Source organism: Mangifera indica, chromosome 7 (assembly GCF_011075055.1).
Source record: "Mangifera indica cultivar Alphonso chromosome 7, CATAS_Mindica_2.1, whole genome shotgun sequence".
NCBI lineage: Eukaryota > Viridiplantae > Streptophyta > Magnoliopsida > Sapindales > Anacardiaceae > Mangifera > Mangifera indica.
In genome coordinates, this window is record NC_058143.1 from 2,664,848 (window position 1) to 2,680,662 (window position 15,815).

At 33.8% G+C, this 15,815-nt stretch overlaps 1 protein-coding gene across 1 annotated transcript in view; it reads left to right on the forward strand.

The window, feature by feature from the left end:
• Window positions 1-15,815, forward strand: part of LOC123220381 (zinc finger BED domain-containing protein RICESLEEPER 1-like) — an 86,599-nt gene that overhangs the window by 13,955 nt on the left and 56,829 nt on the right. The window lies entirely within an intron of this gene.

Genomic DNA, 15,815 nt, shown 5'->3' on the forward strand with positions numbered 1-15,815 from the left:
ACTCGTTGCTAATGGTTTCACTCAAAATGAGGGAATCGATTATACGGAGACCTTTTCTCCTGTATCTAAGAAAGATTCTTTTCGTATTATAATGGCATTAGTAGCCCATTTTGACTTAGAACTGCATCAAATGGATGTGAAAACGGCATTCCTCAATGGAGATTTAGAGGAAGAGGTATATATGAAACAACCTGAAGGATTCTCCTCTAGTGATGGTGAGCAATTGGTGTGCAAGCTTAGGAAGTCCATATATAGATTGAAACAAGCATCCCGTCAATGGTATTTGAAATTCCATGAGGTTATCTCTTCATTCGGTTTTGAAGAGAATATCATGGATCAATGTATATACCAGAAGGTCAGTAGGAGTAAAATTTGTTTCCTTGTTCTATATGTGGATGATATATTACTTGCAACTAATGATAAAGGATTGCTTTATGAGGTGAAACAATTTCTCTCTAAAAACTTTGATATGAAAGATATGGGTGAGGCGTCTTATGTCATTGGCATTAAGATTCATAGGAACAGACCTCAAGGCATACTAGGTCTATCTCAAGAAACCTATATCAACAAAGTTTTAGAGAGATTTCGGATGAAAGATTGTTCACCAAGTATAGCACCAATTGTGAAGGGTGATAAGTTCAATTTGAACCAATGCCCTAAAAATGAACTTGAAAAGGAACAAATGCAGAGCATTCCCTATGCTTTAGCTGTTGGAAGCCTTATGTATGCTCAGGTTTGCACAAGACCTAACATTGCATTTGCTATTGGGATGTTAGAAAGATATCAGAGTAACCCAGGTATAGACCACTGGAGAGCTGCAAAGAAAGTGATGAGGTACCTTCAAGGGACCAAAGAATACATGCTTATATATAAACGGACTGATAATTTAGAGGTAGTTGGTTACTCTGATTCGGATTTTGCCGGCTGTGTTGATTCAAGAAAATCAACATCTGGATATATTTTCTTGTTTGCCGGCGGAGCCATATCTTGGAGGAGTGCGAAGCAGTCATTGATTGCTACATCTACCATGGAGGCTGAGTTCGTTTCTTGTTTTAAGGCTATATCACATGGTGTATAGTTGAAAAGTTTCATATATAGGCTTAGGATTGTGGATTCTATTTCTAAGCCGTTAAAAATTTATTGTGACAATTCAGCTGCTGTTTTCTTGGCTAAAAATAATAAAAGTAGTAGTCGAAGTAAACATATCGACATTAAGTATTTAGCCATTACGGAACGTGTAAAAGAAAATAAAGTGGTCATTGAACACGTCAGCACTGAATTGATGATTGTCGATCCTTTGACAAAAGGCATGCCACCAAAAAGTTTTAAGGATCATATAGAGCGAATGAGAGTTAGTCTCATGTTATAATAGTGATGAGAGTTGGTTCCATCATGTGATTTGATGTATATACATATTCTATAATAAAATTATTCAGTTTTTCAATTGATTAAGTTTTCTCATTTTATGTGCACATTTTGGTTGAGAAAATAATCAAATTTGGACCCAGAATAAACATAAGGTTTATTCATTAAGTTATAGAGGAATAAATACATTGTGATACATGGAAGATAATACTCGTTCTTAGAGGACTTATCGCCATGATTCGTGTATTTTATTTCTTTACTTCAGTATGTGGATTGATGGGTTACAGACCAAGTGGGAGAATGTTAGTTTTTCTTTCTTCATGGCTTCATGCATGGTAACTGCTTTCTTCATGGCTTCATGCATGGGAACTGCTTCATGCAGTTACTTCTTCATGGTGTAATGGTCTGTAACTCCCATGCCATAACTCCACAAGTTGCGTAGCATTCTTGATGGTAGAATGCTTCTTCAGGCTATAAATAGGGTCTCTGGGTGAGCTTTTTCTACACAGAAAACATACACCATTCTATGAGAAAAAGATATCACCGGGAAGACGAAAGTTCAGAACAATTTCCAGAGGATTATTCTGCATCAAATCGTCAAGCAATGGCTGGAGGTTAGTGTTTAATATTCCGCAATTTAGTTTTGGTTTCTATCTTGCATATTCAGTATATATATATGCTTAGATAAAGACCATATACATGATTCTAACACTGTTGACACCTCTCTCAAATTCAGCTCAGCATATCACCCCCAAATGGATGGTCAAACAGAGATAGAAAACCAGAGCATTGAAACATATCTTTGGTGTTTTTGCAGTGAACAACCAAGAGTTGGCTGAGGTGGTTAGTTTGGGCACAATATTGGTACAACACATCTTTCAATAGCTCAACTCGGATGACACCTTTCAAGGTGGTATATGGGAGAGATCCACTGCCAATTTTTAGATGGGTTGAAAAAGAATAAAAAATAGAAGAGGTGAACACTGCAATCAAAGAAAGAAATCTAATGTTGCATGCACTTAAGTCTAACCTACACAGGGCACAAGGACGAGTGACGAAGTCAGCAAATAAACATCGCAGGGATGTAACATTAAATGCAGGGGACTAGGTTTATCTCAAGCTTCAACCATATCGTCTCCGTTCGCTGGCATCGCACCTTAATGACAAATTAAGTCCTTTGTTTTATGGTCCCTTTGCCATCAGAGAGAAGATGGGTGGGGGGGGTGGTGTTGGGGGGGGGGGGGTTGTCATATATAAGTCGAAGCTTCCCATGTCAGCTAAAATACACCCGGTGTTTCACAGTTAAAAAAACCAGATAGGTCCAGCAGCAAAGAGCCAACCCTTACTAGAAGGGCTAAGCGAAGAAGAAGCGCTAATTGTGCAGGCCGAAGCAGTCTTGAAATACAGGTATCCCCCTCAAGGAGATCTCGAGCTGCTTATAAAATGGATGCAGCTTCCCGACTTTGAATGCTCTTGGGAATTATATGAGAACATCAGAAGACTTTTCCCTCAATTGCACCCTGAGGACAAGGTGCCTCTGGATGGGTAGGGCAATGTTAGGGCCAAAGTTTATACCAGGAAGAAAGGGAGAAAGAGAGCTAAAAGAGTGACACTTGGCAGAAAATTACATGAAACAGATGGCGAAATGCAAGCTGAGGGAGGGACAGTTGACTTGGAGGGTACAACAGATCAACATGTGCAGAATGCAGAAACAGCAGAAGATCACAACAGAGACAGGGGACAGGAAGAATGTGCAGAAGAATGCTAGAAAATCCCAGGTCTATGTCTGTATGTAATTACCCCTATCTCAAACCTCTGCTATTACTATATGGTTAATCCTCTTATAATTAATATATATGCTAGTTACTCTTATAAGTAGTATTTTTGTTTTTTTTTAATCTAAACAACTTGTTTCTATGACAAATGATTAATTGGATGGAATAAGATGAAATCTTATGAATTGCAGTTTATGAAATTTGCTTATTCACTTAGTCTTTTAGAACTCACATATGTACTACACAAGGAAAAAAGAGTGGGGAGGGAAGAAGACACATGGCAATAGCTAGCTTGGACACGTGTCAATACTCAATTGCATGAACCACTGGAAGAGACAATGAAACGTGGTGTGGAGGCTGATCCTCGCAAGATCCATGAAATGAAAAATTGGCCAAAGCTGAGAGACATCAGAGATCTTCGAGGATTCCCCGGGTCAATGGGATACTACTGGAATTTTGTAAAGGGGTATGGAAAAATGGCCAAGCCTCTAACCAATCTATGCAAGAAGAACTCGTTCAAGTGGGGGTTGGACACTCAGCGGGCATTTGATGCTTTGAAATCTGCCATGATAACAGTGTCAGTGCTAGTGATGTCGAACTTCACTAGAGAGTTTATAGTAGAAACTGATGCATTAGGACTGGAAGAGGAGGCAGTGCTAATGCAATAAGGGAGGTCGATCGCTTTCCTCAGTAAGGCACTCTCAATACAGGATTGAAGTAAGTCAGTATACGAACGTGAGCTAATTGCGATCGTGTTGGCATTTCTAAAGTGGTGACATTATCTATTTAGGAGGTATTTCAAGGTACGAACCGATCAATGGAGCCTAAAATTCTTGACAGAACAAAGAATGCTAAGCCATAGGCAACATAAATAGTTAGTTAAGATGATGGGGGTCGATTTTGAAATTGTGTATCATCCATGGTGAGAACAAAGTTATCGACACACTATCCTATAATCCCAAATTTATAGAAGAATTACATGCTTATTCGGTAACACAAATGGTAGGAGATGAGGGTTTACAGAGAGAAACTGATGAAGATGAGAAACTGAACAAAATTAAATACGAGCTGTTATGCAAGCGCATGACACACGAAAGGTATTCAATGAGGGGAAACATTTTGTTATACCAAGGTAGACTGGTGATACCCAAGGGATCCAGGTTCATTCCATCTCTTATAATTGAATTTCTTTCTTCTTCATATGGGGGGCTTTCTGGTTTTAACAGAACACGCAAGCGGATTGCTACCACTCTATACTGGGAGGGAATGAAAAACAATATTAAAAGTTTTGTGGCCAAATGCGACATGTGCCAACACATGAAATAGGAGGCGATGTCGCCCACTGGGCTACTATAGTTGTTACCAATACTAGAGAAGGTTTGGAAAGATTTATCAATGAACTTTATTTTGGAGCTACCAAATATAAGAGGAGTGGACATGGTCCTTGTGGTGATTGATTGACTTTCGAAGTACGAACACTTTATGACACTTCGGCATCTTTTCACAGCCAAGGAGGTAGCCGAAATTTTCATTAAGGAGGTTGTGCACCTCCACAGCTTCCCTAAAACTATAGTTACTGACGGGGAACGAGTTTTCATGAGTGGGTTTTGGAGGAGGGAATTATTTAGAGCTGTTGACACCTCTCTCAAATTTAGCTCGATAAATCACCCCCAAATGGATGGTCAAACAGAGGTAGTAAACCGAAGCATTGAAACATATCTTTGGAATTTTTGCAGTGAACAACCTAAGAGTTGGCCAAGGTGTTTAATTTGGGCAGAGTATTGGTCTAACACATTGTTCAATAGCTCTACCGGGATGACACCTTTCAAGGTGGTATATGAGAGAGATCCACTGCCAATTTTTAGATGGGTTGAAAAAGAATAAAAAATAGAAGAGGTGAACACTACTATCAAAGAAAGAAATCTGATGTTGGATGCACTTAAGTCTAACCTGCAGAGGGCACAAGAACAAATGACGAAGTCAGCGAATAAACAATGCAGGGAGGTAATATTAAATGTAGGGGACTAGGTTTATCTCAAGCTTCAACCATATCGTCTCCGTTCGTTGGCATCGCACCTTAATGACAAATTAAGTCCTTTGTTTTATGGTCCCTTTGCCATCAGAGAGAAGATAGGGGAGGTCGTATATAAGTCGAAGCTTCCCATGTCAGCTAAAATACACCCGGTGTTTCGTGTTTCACAGTTAAAAAAACAGATAGGTCCAGCAGCGAAGAGCCAACCCTCACTAGAAGGCTTAAGTGAAGAAGAAGACCTAATTGTGCAGCCCGAAGCAGTCTTGAAATACAGGTATTCCGCTCTAGGAGATCTCGAGCTGCTAATAAAATGGAAGCAGCTTCCTGACTTTGAATGCTCTTGGGAATTATATGAGAACATCAAAAGACTTTTCCCTCGATTGCACCTTGAGGACAAGGTGCCTCTGGATGGGCAGGGCAATGTTTGGGCCAAAGTTTATACCAGGAAGAAAGGGAGAAAGAGAGCTTTTTTAATGGGTATGAGGCAATTTGATGTCAGCACGTTTTGAGCTTTTCCAGAAACAAGACAAACATAAAACCAGAGAAACGTTACACCATCTTATTACAAATACAAAACAGAGGAAAATAGACAAGTACACAACCTTTGACATGAGTAATCTCCACTCATCACTTGATTTCATATTTGGACCCAGATATCCGCTTTCTGTTTCCTGCTACAATCGATTGCGATGAACTTGAAGATATGACAATGGAAAGCGAGGAGATAACAAAGAGTGCCCAATACAAAAACAAAAACTGAGTACATATGACAAACATAAAACCAGAGAAATGGTACAGCATCTTATTACAAATACCAAAAACAGAGGAAATTAGACAAGTACAGAACATGTAAAACAGCAAGAAGGCAGTTTAATTTTTTAAATGAGTAGGAACAGAACAAAAACTTGAGGCACTGCATATCAAAATGGTGACAAGGGAGATTGCAAGCAGAGCCCATGTAACGCACTTGAGGCTCAGAGAATATGGAATTGCAATGGCGAAAACCACAGTGGTGGTAACCAGGAGGCCTAATGCTAGCTCAAAAACTGGAACTCGTGAAGTAAAATTGTCGCCCATAAAACTTGAAACAAACAGAGAAAGAAAGGTGAACAAGATAGCGAAAGAGAGGATATGAATAGAAAGATGGAGTTGCGATTGGATTTGAGCAGACGCCAAAGCTATTTCAAGAGCAGCTTCAAAGCAAAATGCCGTTACGACGTTTTTCCACTGGTGTCAGTAAAGAGGAAGACGGTGGTAGTGACGATGGAGGCGGGTACATTCTCCGACGGATTTGGGATATTTTGGAGATTATGAAGCTGATAATCCAAGAGAAAAATGCTTTGATGCTCTCTGAAAAGGCCATGGTTTGTTGGTGTGAGTGAAGATGAAGAGTCGGGGTTAACATTTATTTATTTAAGTTCATTGTCGGATATCGGATATCTGAAATCCGTTAAGCTGGAGACGCAGAAAAAAAGAAAGAACAACGGAAAAAGAGGAATTTTGAGCATATGAGCATGAGGATTTGAATAGTGGGATATTGAATTTGATTATAGATAAATTGGATTTGAATAGTGGCATATGAGCATATGAGCATGAGGATTTGAATGGTCCTAAACACTACCTCAAGGAGGGTTATACATTAATATTTAATTTTTATGAATATTAACATAACTCTTAAGTCATTAAAATTTAAAAAAAAAACATACCAATATGTATAAAAAAAAATTATATATGTTGTATCAAGGGCATAGTCAGGATTTCTAATATTCTAATAAGTGGGGTTAAAAGATTTAAGTTGATAATTTTAATGAGGTCAAAAATTTTAACTGCGGTAAAAATTATATGTTTTTCTAAAATTTTAGGGTCAAGTGATCTTCAAATATACTTTGACCACGCCAGTATATAGTATCTTCATTAAAAATAATATTAGTTTTAAGATAAGTATATTCCAGTGAGACTCAAGTGATCATACTGTTATATTGTCATGTTTCTACTAAACTGTGATCCGTTAAACCTTATTGGGCCGAAGCACAAATCTTGTGGGCTATTATGTATGGTCTAATGGGCTTTAAAGAAAAGCCCAAAAATATCCATTTTTTATGCTAAAAAATTCTTTCAAAAATCTAAATTTTGTTATCCAACAATGGAACTTGCATGATGATTATGAAATAAATATTTGCCAAATTTTTATTCTAATGGCATTTTTATATGTTATCAAATTAGTTATTAATAATGATTTATTATTATGTAATTAATATGTTATTTTATTATTAATTCATTAAGACTTATCTCGACAATATATGATAAGTAATTGACATATAAATATATTCACACTATAAATCAAGTATTTGAAAGATTTTGTTCAATAAAACAACAGTATCCCATAAATAAGGGATGCAATCATAGACTATCTTCAATTTCTTCAACGAGATCTACAAGTAATTTTACATACTAGTTTACTACTTTTCACTTAACCAATGCAGAATCCATGACTAAAATTCATATATATATTGCTTGAATTCAACATATTTTCAAGCCTTTACAGTGATTTTTTTCTTTTTCACTTTAAATATTTTAGATTTTCCTAAAAAATATATGTATAATTATTGGGTGTTTTTGGTTTAAACTAATATGCCTTATGTTAGAACATTTTCTTTGTGTATTTTCTAAAATATTCTTCACGTAATGATATATTAAAATTATTTTTAGTTGTCCTCTTATTATTAAATTTTAAATATTTTCTATATTATTTGTTATTTTAATTAAAAATTTAAGATATATTTGTCCAAATCTTGGTAACCTTTGATTAACTATTATAAAGACAGTAATCAAATTAACTATTATATTATCTATAATATTAGTAAAATAATTTATTAGTTAACAAACTAAATATGATAATAAAAGTAATAAATAATAGATTATCGGATAAAAATAAATTATCCCAACCTAAATCAAAGGCCCCATAAATTTTCTTTGTTTTATCAAATTACACTTAGGTAAGATAACTAATATTGAACAAAATTATGTAATTATTAAATAATATAAAATTTAATATATATTAATAAAATTATATTCTTTTGCATACTTCTTTATAAATCACACATCTAAACTTCGAAAAAATAATTTTGTTGGCATAGTACTATGTGTACAAACAATGGATACAAACTTGAGTACAAAGAATGATATATCACCATATGATTGGGTGTTGTTTTTTTTCTAATTTAAAATTATTCAATCACATAATAACATATCATCAATTATACTAAAGTTTGTACTCATTATTTGCATCAAAGATGATATTCTTGTTGTTTACGAACAAGAGAAGTGTAAATCTCATGGATATATAGATAAGCTCTCTTCTCATTTGTTGCCTTTGGCTTATAAGAATCTGGTTTGTTGATGATAGTATTATTTAGGTATCAATTTAGTACTCAAAACTATGTTCACATGACATTGCTAAAATATTATCCAATACATTATATTCCTAAAGAGGTTTACTTTAATTAGTTGATGTGCATACATTACAAATTATATAGAAAATGATCAAATCAAAAAGTTCTTATAATCAATAAAACAAACAATGATACTCAAACTAATGTGAACAACAAAAAGAAAAAACTTGCAATTTATCATGGTTCACCCAAAATTACATGCCAATGTCCACAATAGTAAATATTATTCCAACATCTACTTATCTTTCTATTGAGAATAATCAAACATACTAGGATCATATTCTGTAAACATAAATCTATTTATCCAGATTCAATTTTCGACGAAGCCTCTTTGAATATGGTGCGATGTATTGACATTAGTCGATTTCCGCGACCTATTTTGCTTCACGTATTGCATTTTTATTAGGGAAATAGGATCTGTGCATTGGTTTCTACAGGAGTTTTTTTTTTCTAATAAAAATGGTGTTCTTCTCTTTTGGGGAGGCAGTTTGAACTTTAAATAAGAATTCAACTAGCAATTCCTTTGGCAGGTAAGAAAACCAGGTCAGGTCGACCAATCATAAGTGGACTTGGACCCAATATCTTCCACTCACACATGATGGAAGACTCAAGCCAAATACTTAGCCGCAAAAATCTCATACAGTAGTATGTTTTATACTTGCAAATGTGTCCTGTGACATAACGAGCAACCTACATTTGAGAACTAAATACTACACATTTGTTAGGAATAGTATATTTATGATCACAAACTTTGACATGAGTGATCCACTCAATTTTTTTAGAACCTAAAACCTAAACCTTACTGAAAACAATAGGCTTATTCACCATTGAAAGCTCTGATATTTGATTCGAGTTTGAAAAACTGCTTCCCTCTTTCTGTGCTTTTCGACAAAGAGAGAAGCATTGCAAGTCATCAACAAAGATTGGACAAATTAGAAATTACGTAGAATCAATAAAACAAAGGATACTCAAACTAATATAAACAGTAAATTAAAAGGCTGTGAATTTATTTTTTGCAACCCCAATTCTTAATAGGCTATCTTCTAAAATTCAACTATAATCTATAATATATTTCCTTGCATTTTCAGATCCTTCAAATGAATTCGTCAACAATATGCTATGGATACTTCCTTGGAAAGAAGTCAAATTATTTAAATAACTCAAACATGGATATCCGAATTGTAGTAGACTTCCAATCACTCTTTTTCCTTCATGTTCAATGTTGCATACTAATGACTCAAATTTTGTCATATGTCCTCTGTTTTTGTTTTTGTATTTATTAAATGGGCACTCTTTGTTATCTACTCCCTCTGCATTAGCATTGGGAACTCCAACTTGTTTGAGTAAATGTATAATTTCATTTAAGGGCGGTTGGTTAGATGCACAATATCATTGGAGCATTAAGCAATATCATCAGCACGATAAACAGTATTATAATCTATCTCAAACCGAACTGTTAAACAGTGTTTTTGTTTAATTTTCTCTGTTTTTTGTATTTGTAGATCTCCTTTGAGGTTTTGATTGAGGAATTTGATGGATGTGGCATACGTGGCAACTGCAATTTCTGATTCGGAGTCGGATATTCGAAAGCATCATATGGTCTTTATAAGATTTGTATATATTAATCAACAAAGCTTAACGGCTTTTGCTGTCTACCTAAGCTCTCATCTTGACTAAAAATTAGTGGCCACTGCGTTTCTTCTGATGCCCTTCTGCATTTCACTTACAAAATAGAGAGCAAAAGTAATGTAATTGTCTATTTATGATCTTAAACTTTGACAGAAGTAATCCACTCATCCCTTGATTCATAATCATCAACCATCTTTACAAGCAACTGATTGTGATGAACTTGAATATATGACAATGGAAAGCCAGGAGGTTACAAAGAGTGCCCAACACAAAAACAAAAACAGAGGAAACATGACAAACATAAAACCAGAGAAATGCTACACATCTTATCACAAATACAAAACAGGGGAAAATAGACAAGAACAGAAACTTTGAAACAACAATAAGGCAGTGTAGTCTCGTTAATGAGTAGGAACAGAACGAAAACTTAGGGCTTTGCATATCACAATGGTGACGAGGGAGATTGCAAACAGAGCCCATGTAACGCACTTGAGGCTCCGAGGAAATGGAATTGTTGTGGTGAAAACCACAGTGGTGGTAACCAGGAGACCTAATGCTATCTCCAAAACTCGACCTCGTGAAGTAAAATTGCTCCCTATGAAGCTTGAAACAAACAGTGAAAGAAAGATGAACAAGATAGCCAAAGAGAGGATATGAAAAGAAACAGGGAGTTGCGATTGGATTTGGGCAGACGCCAAAGCTATTTCAAGAGCAGCTTCGAAGCAAAATGCCATTGCAACATGTTTCCACTGGTGCAGAAAGCGGTTGCAATTTTGTTGAGGAACAACAACTGCTTGAGATTCTATGTCAGTAGAAGAGGAAGACGGTGGTTGTGACGATTGAGGAGGGTACATTCTCTGGCGGATTTGGGAGATTATGCAGCTGACAATCCAAGAGAAAAATTCTCTGATAGTTTCTAAAAAGGCCATTGTTTGTTGGTGAGTGAAGATTTGAGGTTAACATTTATATATATAAACTTCATTGTCGGGAATCGGATATTTGATATTCGTTATGCTGGAGTTCCAGAAAGAAAGAAAGAAAGAAAGGAAAATTGAAAGAGGATTTTTGACTAAATGAGCATTAGGATTCGAATAGTTGGATATTGAATTCGATAAAAGACAAACTGGCCTTATATAATTTCTTCTACTACTTTTGATAAGTTGGTACGTTGCAGAAGAAAATGACAGAGGCTTAAGCTTCATGTCGTGGAAAATGATAAGAGGCTTACTCCCAGATTGAATGTTCCGATATTCGATCCGAGTTCGAAAACTGGGTTCCCACTTTCTGTGCTTGTTGACAAAGAACAAAGAAGCATTGCAAGTCATCAACAAACCCAATGTTTTGACTACTCACAAATTTTTTGTGTCCGGACTCGGATATCCAACCCAATGTTTCGAATTATGAGTCAGAATTTTTTTATTTCTTTATTTAATTTCCGACTGTAAGCATTAATCCATTAAGCCACAAAGGTATATGTAATGATAAATATAAGTTTATATATATTTGTGTATTAAAAATGGCTCTACTAAGTATTATCTAGGTATCTAATTTAGTACTCAAAACTAGGTACATATTACAAATATATACACATTTGTATATGTCATCATGTAATTAGGTAATTTTAAATTAAAGATAAAATAATATTTAATCATGTGATGACATGTATAAATTTGTATATATTTGTGTATTTAAAATTGATACACATAATATTACTCTATTAAGTATTATTTGGGTTTCTAATTTAGTAATCAAAATTGGGTACACATTACATTACCCAAATATTCTCCAATACATTCTATTCCTAAAGAGGTGTTAAAAGAAGTGAATACATTACAAATCATAACTGTGTCAAACCATAACCATGTCAACTGATGTAAAAATAATCAAATCAAAGGGTTCGTATAATCAATAAAATGAACAATGATACTCAAACCAATGTGAACAGAAAATAGAAAAAACTTGCAGTTTGTCATGATTCACCCAAAACATGTTGATGTCAGTTCATATATTTTCAGATTTTTTTACAACAATAATTTCTTATTTATGGGATTTCAGTTCTTGTATTATAACAATAACATTTGCTCCAAGATCTCAGTTTGTCTGTCGCATGTTACACTTGTTGTTATCTATTTATTCCATCCGGATATCCGACTTTAAAAGTAATATAATTGTCTATTTATGATCTTAAACTTTGACATATAAAGTAATCCAATCATCACTTGATTTCATATTCGGACTCAGATATCCGCTTTCTGTTTCCTGCTACATTTATAATAATAATCAACCATTTTTACAAGCAACTGATTGGGATGAACTTGAAAATATGACAATGGAAAGCCAGGAGATAACAAAGAGTACCCAATACAAAAACAAAAACAGAGGAAACATGACAAACATAAAACCAGAGAAATCTTACAGCATCTTACTACAAATACAAAAACAGAGGAAACTAGACAAGTACAGAACCTTTAAAACAACCAGAAGGCAGTTTAATTTCATCAACGAGCAGGAACAGAACGAAAACTTGAGGCTCTGCATATCAAAATAGTGATGAGGGAGATTGCAAACAGAGCCCATGTAACGCACTTGAGGCTTAGAGGAAATGGAACTGTAATGGCGAAAACCACAGTGGTGATAACCAGGAGCCCTAATGCCAGCTCAAAAACTGGAGCCCCTGAAGTAAAATTGGTGCCGATGAAGCTTGAAACAAACAGAGCAAGAAAGATTAACAAGATAGCGAAAGAGAGGATATGAAAGGAAACGGCGAGTTGGGTTTGGGCAGACAGCAGAGCAATTTGAAAAGCTGCTTCGAAGCAAAACGCCATGACAACAGTTTTCCACTGGTGCAGAAAGTGGTTGTAATTTTGTTGAGGAACAACAAATGCCTGTGAAGAGGGAGGTGAGTTCATTCTCTCACGGATTTGGGAGATTATGAAGCAGATAATGCTAAAGAAAAATGCTTTGATAGTCTCTGGAAAAGCCATTTTTTGGTGGTGTAAGAGAAGATTTGAGGTTAACGTTTATTTATAAAGTTCATTGCCGGATATTCGTTAAGCTGGAGTTCCAAAAAGAAAGACAATTGAAAGAGGAGTTTTGACCATATGAGGATTCCAATAGTCGGATATTGAATTCGAAAATAAAAAATAAATTGGCTTCTTTCCATTTCCTCTGCTTCTGAGAAGTTCACATCTGGCAGATATCCAATAATTTTTTTTTTTTTTTTTACCATTACCATATTGAACTCTTAGATATTTTTTATTAACCTAACTTTGGGATTTTACTAGACCGAACTTTTAGAATGTAACGAGTAAACACATTTAAAGTTTTTTTTTTTTTTTTAAACAAGGTGTTTAATTTGATTTTTGGTATAAAAAATAATAAAAATTTAATATTTTCAACAAGAAAAGAATTTAAAAATTCAATCGTTTCAATAAAAAAATAAAATTTAATTCCTTTAAAAAAAAAAAGGTTTGATCCCTCTAAATGTCATTGTCACATTAACTTGCATGAGCTTCATATTGAATGGTTGGATATTCGATCCGTGTCCGAAAATTGGCTTTCCAGTTTCTGTGCTTGTTGACAATGAACAAAGATTGACCATTTGAAAACAAATTTGCTGTGTCCGGACTCGGATATCCGACCCAATGTTTCAAACCATGAGTCAGAATTTTTTTTATTTCTTTATTTAATTTCTGACTATAAGCATCCATCCATTAAGTCACAAAGGAATATTATTGTGTCATCTATCTATATCTACATAATTTTAAATATTTAATTATATATTTAGAAATGTATTAATTCAATGATTTTTAATTAAAAATAAATTAATATTAATCGTAAATATAATCTAGATATTCAATTTAATACTCAAAATTAGGGTGATATAATATTGCTTAAATATTATTTAATACATTCTATTTGCTAAAGAGATTTTAATTTAATTAGTTGATCTTGTGTTGCAAGAAGTGAATACATTACTAATTATATAGAAAGTACTAGGCCAAATTGTAACCATGCCAATTGATATAAAAATGATCAAATCAAAAAGTCCGTATAATTAATAAAACAAAAATGATACTCGAACCAATAGTTACGATTCACCCAAAACACGTAGATGTTCACAATAGTCAATATTATATTAATATCTACTCATCTTTCATAAATGTGTTTACTAATAAATTATTATATCACTCGTATAATCATCATACCATATTATGTGACTAAACTTGAGTAACATATGTCACCAAACTATATCTTTGTTCGAATAAATATTATCTAATATTTATTTACACAATTTATCAATTTGATCAAGACCCAAGTCGCCCACTTGATCAGATCAAAATCTAATGTCTGAAAACATTGGTAATAACATATGTCTTCTAACTCCAAAATAATAGTTTGAGTAACAAAAAAAGAGACTTTATATAAAACAGAGTATAACAAAAAAAAATGGTGTTTAATTTGATTTTTGTTACAAAAAAAATGAAAATTTAATATTTTCAACAATAAAAAAATTTAAAATTCAACTGTTTCGATAAAAAAATAAAATTTGATTCCTTAAGAAAAAAAAAAAAAAAAGGGGTTTGATCCCTGCAAAAGTCATTATCACATTAAAGTATAAGGAAAGTGAGGCAAACTTGCATGAGCTTCAAATTGAATGGTCGGATATTCGATCCGTGTCTGAAAATTGGCTTTCCAGTTTCAGTGCTTGTTGACAATGAACAAATATTGACCATTTGAAAACAAATTTGCTGTGTCCGGACTCGGATATCCGACCCAATGTTTCAAACTATGAGTCAGAATTTTTTTTATTTCTTTATTTAATTTCTGACTGTCAGCATTAATCCATTAAGTCACAAAGGAATATTATTGTTTCACCGATAAAATATTATCAATGAAATTATATGTATATAATTTTAAATACTTAATTATATATTTATAAAAAAATATTAATTTAGCAATTTTTTAATTAAAAATAAATTAATATTAATCGTAAGTATAATTTAGATATCTAATTTATATTTAAAATTAGGTATATATAACATTACTCAAATATTGTCTAATACATTCTATTTACAAGTGCATACATTACAAATTATTTTTTTACATTACAATAGTCATGATTCACCCCTGTAAGTACTTTACAAGTGCTAGGCCTGCTGTAGCAGCAAGGAGGCCTGCTGCTTACAACTCCAAAATTTGAGCTTTAGAAGAGAAATGACGGTCGATAAAGCTCGAAAGAAATAGTAAACGAAGTAAAATAATAATAGAAAAGGATAAGGGAAGTTGAGATTGAATTTGTGGAGACAAAACAGTTATATCAAGAGCATTTATATAATTCTTAAATCGTCAAAATAAAATTACAGCATATGAATTTGTATAAAATATTTGTATATGTAGTATCAAGGTCATAGTCAAGATTTCTAATATTTTTATCAGTGAGGTTAAAAGATTTAAGTCGATAAGTTTGATGAGTTCAAAGTTTTTAATTACTATAAAAATCTATATATATATTTTTTAAATTTTAGTGTCAACTCATCCCTCTAAGTATACTTTGACAAC